This window comes from Canis lupus, chromosome 4 (genome assembly GCF_011100685.1).
Source record: "Canis lupus familiaris isolate Mischka breed German Shepherd chromosome 4, alternate assembly UU_Cfam_GSD_1.0, whole genome shotgun sequence".
NCBI classification, from domain to species: domain Eukaryota; kingdom Metazoa; phylum Chordata; class Mammalia; order Carnivora; family Canidae; genus Canis; species Canis lupus.
This window is the reverse complement of record NC_049225.1, coordinates 13,888,998-13,897,514: the sequence shown is the minus strand read 5'-3', so window position 1 is coordinate 13,897,514 and position 8,517 is coordinate 13,888,998. Positions and strand designations below refer to the sequence as shown.

The 8,517-nt window shown below is 39.0% G+C and overlaps 1 pseudogene; it reads left to right on the top strand.

Annotated features, from left to right (window-relative positions):
• The first annotated feature begins 703 nt into the window (after positions 1-703).
• LOC111095685 lies at positions 704-2,265 on the top strand (annotated as a pseudogene).
• Positions 2,266-8,517: the final 6,252 nt, after the last annotated feature.

Here is an 8,517-nt window from a genome sequence, read left to right as displayed (position 1 = left end):
ATGTTAATGAAATATGTTTTTGTTGTCTGTAGTTCTATTGTAAGTTTGTGTCCTACAAACACAGGAATTTTGATAAGTTCTATTTTGCATGATTACCATAAGTCTTTTAAATATATGCTGCTTTTTAATTTGCTAGTGTCATCATTTGTATATATTATCAAATATATTCTCTGACAGCAGAGCATTTCCATTTTTAAAAAGGTGTTGATGAGAACTGAATTCTCCACTAACAATTAAATACGTCTGATGACTGAAAGAATTTTCCAGAGATCAGCTTCCGATTCCATATATTGCACTCCTAGTTCTAACGCTAGGATCCATGTTTCTGCTTCCAGGAACCATAGAAGTAATTCATACACTGATGGTTAGCAATGGCTTAACTGCACAAAAGTGACTGCAAAATCACATAACTATATCTCATTAAATTCAAACTAAATATCATAAACTCAATTTTTCCTAAGCTGAATCTTATAAAATCCTGAAATATGGTTAAAGGAAATACAGGGCAATGAGGTTCATAGACTTGCATTTGAAAAATCAAATATACTCATGATGTAATGAATTTTAAAAAATCATTACCTAACTCTCTTCACACAAAAGATTTAGAAGCGATAACTACCTCAGGGACAAGGAGTGCCCCTAGTGTACAGATTGTGGTTTCTAAATACCATTTCCACAAAACACTCCTGAAATCCTTGGAAAGATGGCTGATTTCAGGTCTGGTGCAGTAAGTTTATATAAGCCTAGAACATCCTATCATTCCATCCTATCATTCCAGAATGCTATCCACATTCACTGGGTCATGTCAAGAGATAATAAATAAGGGACTCCCAGTGGCCAAAGATGAGATGGTCCATGCATCAAAAAGCATAACTCTAATAGATAAAAACACATCAAACACATCTTTTAAAAAAAACTATGAAGTCACACTGTTTTCCACAGTGGCTTTAACAATTTACATTCCCACTGACAATGTACCCTTTTTCTCCACATCCTCCCCAACACTTATTATTTCTTGTCTCGTGCACTGAAACTAAAAGAATTACACTCAAATACAAAAAATATACAAACATACATGTCACACCAGGTTAAAAAATCTATGAGGTCATAATGATATATTAAAAAAAAATCAGTGGTTCCATTTGAAAGTCTTTTAGGGCACCAACCTCTCATTCTAAAATTTGACAAAGGGGGGAAATTATCCCACCTTTCCTGTATTAACTATATTCCAGTGTAATCAAATAATTGACAAAAAATAATTCTTCTTTATAGAAGAATTCCTCTTAGTAATTACAGAAGGGATGATTGAATCAGAATATCTATATTTTTTTAGCCCCTAATGAAATAATGGCTCCAGACAATGGTCATCCAGGGTGGCTAAAGCCATCTGTGGAATGATGCATAGATCAGGCCAACAATATTTGAAACCTCTGGTGAATCTTCACATTACAAAAAATAAAACAAGATAAAATACAACACAATGAAAAGATAGTGCATCAAACATCATATGCCCTTGATATGATATAATAATGAGTCCACAGCATCACTTATGAAATGTTCTACCAAAAAATTGGACTTGAATATCATCAAGCATCTCAATATAACTACCAGTTAATAGGAAATATACAGATGAACATGTCAAATGACACCACAGAGATGCAACTGGCCAATCCCAGAGTGTAAAATATGCAATGGGGCACAAGATCCAGTTTCTTCAATAAATAAGTGCATTAAAAAAAAAAGAGAGAGAGAGAGGGAGGGAAAGGGTTACAGATTTAAAGAATTTTAGGAAACACCAAATGTGATATGTGGACTTTATTTGAATCCTGATTCAAATAAATCAATTTAATAAAAAATGTAATGGAACAACAAGGTAAATTTAGTAAATACTGAAAACATATTTAATCATATTAAAGAAATAGTGTTGCACTGGTGGTGTAGGTAGTATTGGCAGCAGGAGAATTTGGGGCCAAGTTTCACACCATTTTGCTGAACAGCCCCGCAAGAGGCCAGAAGGCAGGATTTATGCTATGACTCTGTGAAGGAATCCATTGACTGCATTTGTAAAATTATGAAGATCATCTGAAGATCCCCTCTATCACATATGATATCAGTAAGTTGGTTGATTTTACCCATGATTTGGTAGACCTCAGCTGCCTTGTTTATGGAGCTGATATCCACGCATACCAGCCTTATAACAAAGTCTGGATTAAAGAAAAGATCTACATGTGTCTTCGTGGGCAGGCCCAACAGGCCCGGAAATAGCTGAGCTGGAAGCATGGGGGGTTGGGGGTGGGCTTGAACACGCATATACACTGTGCTACAGTGGAAGTTTTGTGTTACAGCAATCCTGTTTCCATTGTGGTATACCACAGCCAGGATTGCATGGAGTAGATGAAATGTGAGGATCTTGATCAATCTGAAACCCCCATGGCCCTCTTTCCCCCCTCTTCTTTAATGTAAGCATTTTTATAATTTAGATGGAAGTTGTTTTTTTCAGTTAATTTTGGTTCCAATCCTTCAAACTCTCCATATCTGCTTTATAACATTCACTGCACTAATCCTTCTTCAAGTTGGGGTGGGAGTGGAGACAGTTTAGTTGCATCTTCAAGAAAAGTCTTAGTGAAAAACAAATAAATGTTCTCTAGGTCTTTTTTTTTTTTTTTTTTAAAGAACTAGTGTTAAGGATTTTTTTTTTTTTGGTAAGGAGGGGGCTCTAACAATGATTTAAAAAATACTGTCTTATCTCTCAGAGATACATACTGATATATTTAAGGGTGAGGTAATATTGTGTCTAGTATTTACTTCATAATTATCCAATAGGTGGGGGTAAGGCATAGGAGAGACAGTGTAGATGAAACACGACTGGACACATGCTGATAATAGATGAAACACCATGCCATGCACTGATCTGGGCAACAGGCATATGGAGGTTTATCATACTATTTTTTCTAATTTCATGTATGCTCAAAACTTCCATAATAATTTTCTTTTTCAAAAAAGCAGCTGAAGAAAAATTAACTGTCCAGAAGTTTCACTGAAACTGTGATAATGCCACTTTCCTCTTATACCAGGGAGAAGGAAGTCTACCTAGGCCTTCAAGTTTTCAGGCAGCAAATTTGTGATTCCCTTCTCTCTCTCTCTAATCCCTAAATGTTGCCTGTATTGTCAAGCACTCAAGGCTAACTCCATAATCATCACGGTACATATGTCTATCCCACCACTGGTATTTGACAAGGATGAAAACTTTACTTCGGGAGTATCCTGACTCAGTTATGTGTAGCAGGATGAAAACCTTTCTGAACCCTGAACAGACTTGGAATTAATTGACCCTCCAGTATTAATTGAAGGCCTTGGCTGAGTGAGAAAAAATAAATAAAGTAAGTCTTGACAAGCAATCATTAAAAGGCACTTGGTCAGCCTGGTGACAGATCTCTGCTGGAGAGCTCAAGAACTGTCTTCTCATAACTTCTCACTGAAAGAGCGAAAACATTTCCTTCCCCTGCTCCCATCAGCCTCTGGAGTCGTTGCTTTACGGAAACAAGGCTCAAAGTTTCTACCCTTCCATTCTGATAAAGTACAGAATTAATTAGGATTACACAATCTCGAAATCCATACATAGGGATTCTTTTTGTTCGAATATATCATGTGTTAGACAGTGACACCTATTGGTCAAGTGCAGTATTGTAAACTAGGACTGCTGAATATGGTAATACAGCCATCTCTAACTCAGACACAATAGAAAAAAGGCCAGACTAAATCCATGGCAGAAAAAAAAAAAAATCACTTTAATATGCATTTATCACCTTCAAATAGTCTAGGTAATTCCACCTAGACTAAAGGTGAGGTGGGTTGTTTCTTGACCCTTACAGGAAGATTTTTGATGAGCACATCAAATAGCCTGAACTGTAGTGATATTGCCTTTAAATTGCAATTAAATCTTTTTAAATGGGTGTTCCCAAAGTACTTAGAGCCACTTTGTTCTCTTAAGTGGAAAAATCACAGCCCAATCTCAAATCAGTTTTTGAGTGAATGTTATTTATTTTAAAATCTACCTGAAAATTCACAAATTCCAAGCTTGTAGAATCCAAATTAATAAAAAAATATATATTCCATACTCAAATTAGACAAATGATTAGGAGAGTACATTTGAGCATTATAAATGTTCAATGTGAATATGGAAAGAGGGAGTTTCTAAGTATGAAATAAATAACCTCAATCAATTATAGATAGGAAGGATAAATCCTCTCATTGAGGGATCAAACTGTAGGAGCAAAGATTAGGAAATATGAAAAGTAAAATCTCACCCAATTGTCCAGCCATCAACTTGATCCCCTCCCTCATCAAAAGTTCTTACTTTTTTCATTAGAATGATTTTATATTGCTTACAGAAATAATTTCTAGGGACACCTGGGTGGCTCAGAGTTTAAGCATCTGCCTTCGACTCAGGGCATGATCCTGGAGTCCCGGGATCGAGTCCTACGTTGGGCTCCCTGCATGGAGCCTGCTTCTCCCTCTGCCTGCGTCTCTCCCTCTCTCTCTCTTTCTGTCTCTCATGAATAAATAAATTTTAAAAATCTTTAAAAAATAATAATTTCTATAACATGGTATAATTTATAAATTTGTTTACATTACAGGATAAATATACATATGTGATATAAATATACATTTTCATATGTATCACATAAATATATGAAAATATATTTACAACATAAAATTACATCATAAAATAATTTTAATAATGAAGTCAATGCGAAAACTGGGTTCAGTCTAAGTAATTTGTTTTATAAATCCCACTTTTTTATTGGAGTTCAATTTGCTAACATATAGCATAACATGCAGTGCTCCTCCCATCAAGTGCCCCCCTCAGTGCCCATCACCCAGTCACCCACACCCCCCTTCCACCTCCCCTTCCACCACCCCTTGTTTGTTTCCCAGAGTTAGGAGTCTCTCATGTTCTGTCTCCCTCTCTGATATTTCCCACTTATATTTTCTCCTTTCCCCTTTATTCCCTTTCACTATTTTTTATATTCCCTAAATGAATGAGACCATATAATGTTTGTCCTTCTCCGATTGACTTATTTCACTCAGCATAATACCCTCCAGTTCCATCCACGTTGAAGCAAATGGTGGGTATCTGTCGTTTCTAATGGCTGAGTAATATTCCATTGTATACATAGACCACATCTTCTTTATCCATTTCATCTTTCGATGGACACCGAGGCTCCTCCCACAGTTTGGCTATTGTGGACATTGTTGCTATAAACATCGGGGTGCAGGTGTTCCGACGTATAAACCCCACTTGAGGGAATACACCAACATACTGCACAGTGAATGATGCCTGAAATTGGAAATCTTAAACCTAGGCTTCTCCCTGATATAAAATAATTTTCCCTCCCTAATCTCTCAGTCATCTCCTTCCTATTTGACAACACTCTAATGGGTGGTGGGAGGTTTTCTCAGGCTCAGTTCTGAACTCACCTTCCCCTGCATCTTCTCCTCAATTATTTCTCCCTTCCAGAATCCTGGTCTCCTCCCCTCAGTGACTTGGAAGCCAGCCTTGACTGCCATGCAGCATGAGGGAGCACTAACATTTTCTTTTCTTCTGTGGCTCTCTCCCCTCACGTTTTAATCAATGCCAGATGAGCACTTTGGGGAATCCACTCTCAGGTCCTAAAGTCTCTGTGTGGCCAAGATGCTTGACCCTACAGGGAGCTGAAGACACAGCAGGGACTCTGAGAGCCTTCAAGTCTCTAGAGGGCACATGGGAAGCATGTATGTTCTCTGTAGTCGATGTGGTAACCACACTAACTCTGTGACAAGAAGTTTCAAATGGCAAAAAACCCTAGATTGTATGTAGAGGGAAAAGAAAAGAAGAAACAGACAACCAAGGCCCCTGACTGATGCATACTTTGCTAATGCTTCCATAGGAAGAACAACCAGTTAATAACAGACCAGAAAGGCAAACTTGCAGTTAATTTTTACTTTCTATTCCCATCATCAAAGCATGTTTAATGTGATCCTGCATGGAGCAGGAAGGTCCTTGCCAAAATAAAATCATGAAAGGTTGGCCATCTGTGAGAGTTAAAGGAATATGGAAAGAGTCAGAGAACAAAGGAGCAACTCCTAGGATAAAGAAACATTATTTAACTCATGATTGTTTTCTGCTTTATCCTTGTTTACGGTAGGATTGTGGGGTGGAAGAGTTCAGAATCTTTAAGTAAATAAAACATTACAGTCATGCTGAGTTATTCAAGTCATTCACTCAGGGAGTCGACTCCAAGAGAGTTAATTGGAGTCACTTGGGATTGAGCAGGTTACACTTCCTACAGAAGCTAAGTGAAGGCTCAGACAAAGCAGTCGTTGGAAAAGTCAGGGCAAGGTTGGTAGTTCATGAGGACAAATTAGTTGAGCCTGAGAGAGCTTGGTGAGCTGATGCATGTCCTGAAGAGTAGGATCTTCGCAAGCAGATTCAATGTTTTGCTTACACACCAGGATACTGGTTATGAAAAGCTGAGAACTCTATTGGCTAGAAAGGCCCAAGGCTGTTATCCTCTCCATAAAAAGGTAGGAATAAATCAGTAGTTCTCAAAGTGTGGTCTCAGGACCAGCAGCATCAGTACCCCCTGGAAGTGCATTAGGAATGGAAATTTGGGGGGCCTCACCCCTACACACTGACACAGAAATTCAAATGGCTGTGTTTTTATAAGCCCACCAGGTGACTCTGAAGCACACCTAAGCATGCTTGAAGAAACTCCTGGAATAAATGACAGAAATGGTTCAAGAACTTTGTTACAGTGAAATAGGGATACCAGGAGTCCCTCCCTTCCTGCCTGGCTTCATCCCTGTCCAAGCCAGCACAGTTGCATGCCCAGATACCTACAAGAACCACTGCTCTCATCTCCCCATCTGGTTCAGGCTCCTCCAGTCAATTTCCTGCAGTGTTGGCAGAGTGAGCCTTGAAATTACGAATCAACTAGTGTCATCCTCTTGATTAATACCCTGCAGTAGCTTCCCATAATATTTAAGATCAGGTCCAATTTGTGACCTGACTTCTGCTGTGTTGCTCAAACATTCTCCCTGGCTTGAATCTCTTTGTACCCTAGACTCCAGACCATTTGAATTGCTTTTAGCTCCTCAAATCCAACTTCCCGGCCACGATGCATGCTTTTTCCACTACCTGAAACCCTCTATCCATGTCTCTTCATCAGGCAGATCTGGAGGTGACTTGGTAGGAGGAAGAGGAAACCCACAGGGGTAAGAGTCATTAAAAAGAGGAAGCCGAGAGAGAGAGGAGAAAGGAGAAACTGCTACCCAAAAGAGTACGAGCCTGTGCTGTGAACTAGGTCCATGGGGTCTCAAAGCCCATCCTAGCTTTCAGCTTTCTCTTTTGCAGGTGCTCAACCTATCCCTGACTTCCCCTTCAATGCCCCCAGCTTCTTGTGGACCCTCTAGCCCCCAAATATAACACACTCTCTGGAAATTAGGCTCTCCATGGCTTCCAAATAATAATTAGCTACTGGACCTGCAGGGGTTCTCAAAGTGCGGTCCCCAGACCAGAAGTATCAGCACCACCTGGGAACTATTTAGAAAGTCAAATTATTAGATTGAATAATTCTGAACCTACTGCATCAGAAACTCTAGAACAGAACTCTGTAATCTATATTTTCAAAGATCCTCCAGATAATTTTTACATGCAATAAAATTTGTATCTAAAGTAGTTATGTTAAAGCCCATGCTAATGGAAGACCACATATTTTCCTCAGCCTACAAGAGGTCATCATTATATTTTAGGCCTTTGGGTGATGATACCACTCCCTCTCTTGTATAAAGCTCAAAATTGTCTCAGGCAGTTGGAGCTAGGCAGAGCATGTGTGGCCCCTTGAAAGAGTATACCACCGGGGTACCTGGATGGCTCAGTGGTTGAGCATCTGCCTTTGGTTCAGGTCATGATCCCAGGGTGCATCTGCCTCTCCCTCTGCCTATGTCTCTGCCTCTCTCTCTGTGTCTCTCATGAATAAATAAATAAAATCTTATTTAAAAAAAAAGAAATAGTAAATACTGGTGATCATTTGCTAATCCTTTATACCATATTTTAGTTACATATATTTAACATATACAACCTTGGAAGGTAGGAATTAATATACCCCCTTAACAGATGCAAAAACCAAGTCTCAAAGAGGCCACATGATTTGCCCAAAGACACTCAACAAGAAAGTGATAGGTCAAAGACTTAAATGTGGGTCTGTCTAGCTCCAAGCCACTCACTCAACTATACTATTAATTCCTACAGAGGTGCAGGGGTGGTTACCAGAAAACACTCTGCTTCTCGAGGCAGGTCCCTCTTCTCAGTAAACACGGCAATGTGTTGAGTTTCCTTCTGCCCATCCTGCCTTTCTTTCAGCCTCCTTTCTTTCAGTATTTGCTTTGGGGCTTCTCTTCTCCTCACTGACCAATGATTGTGATGATGCAGTTTGCATTTTCTGTTGCCATGCAGAAAGTGGCAGACAGTGATAT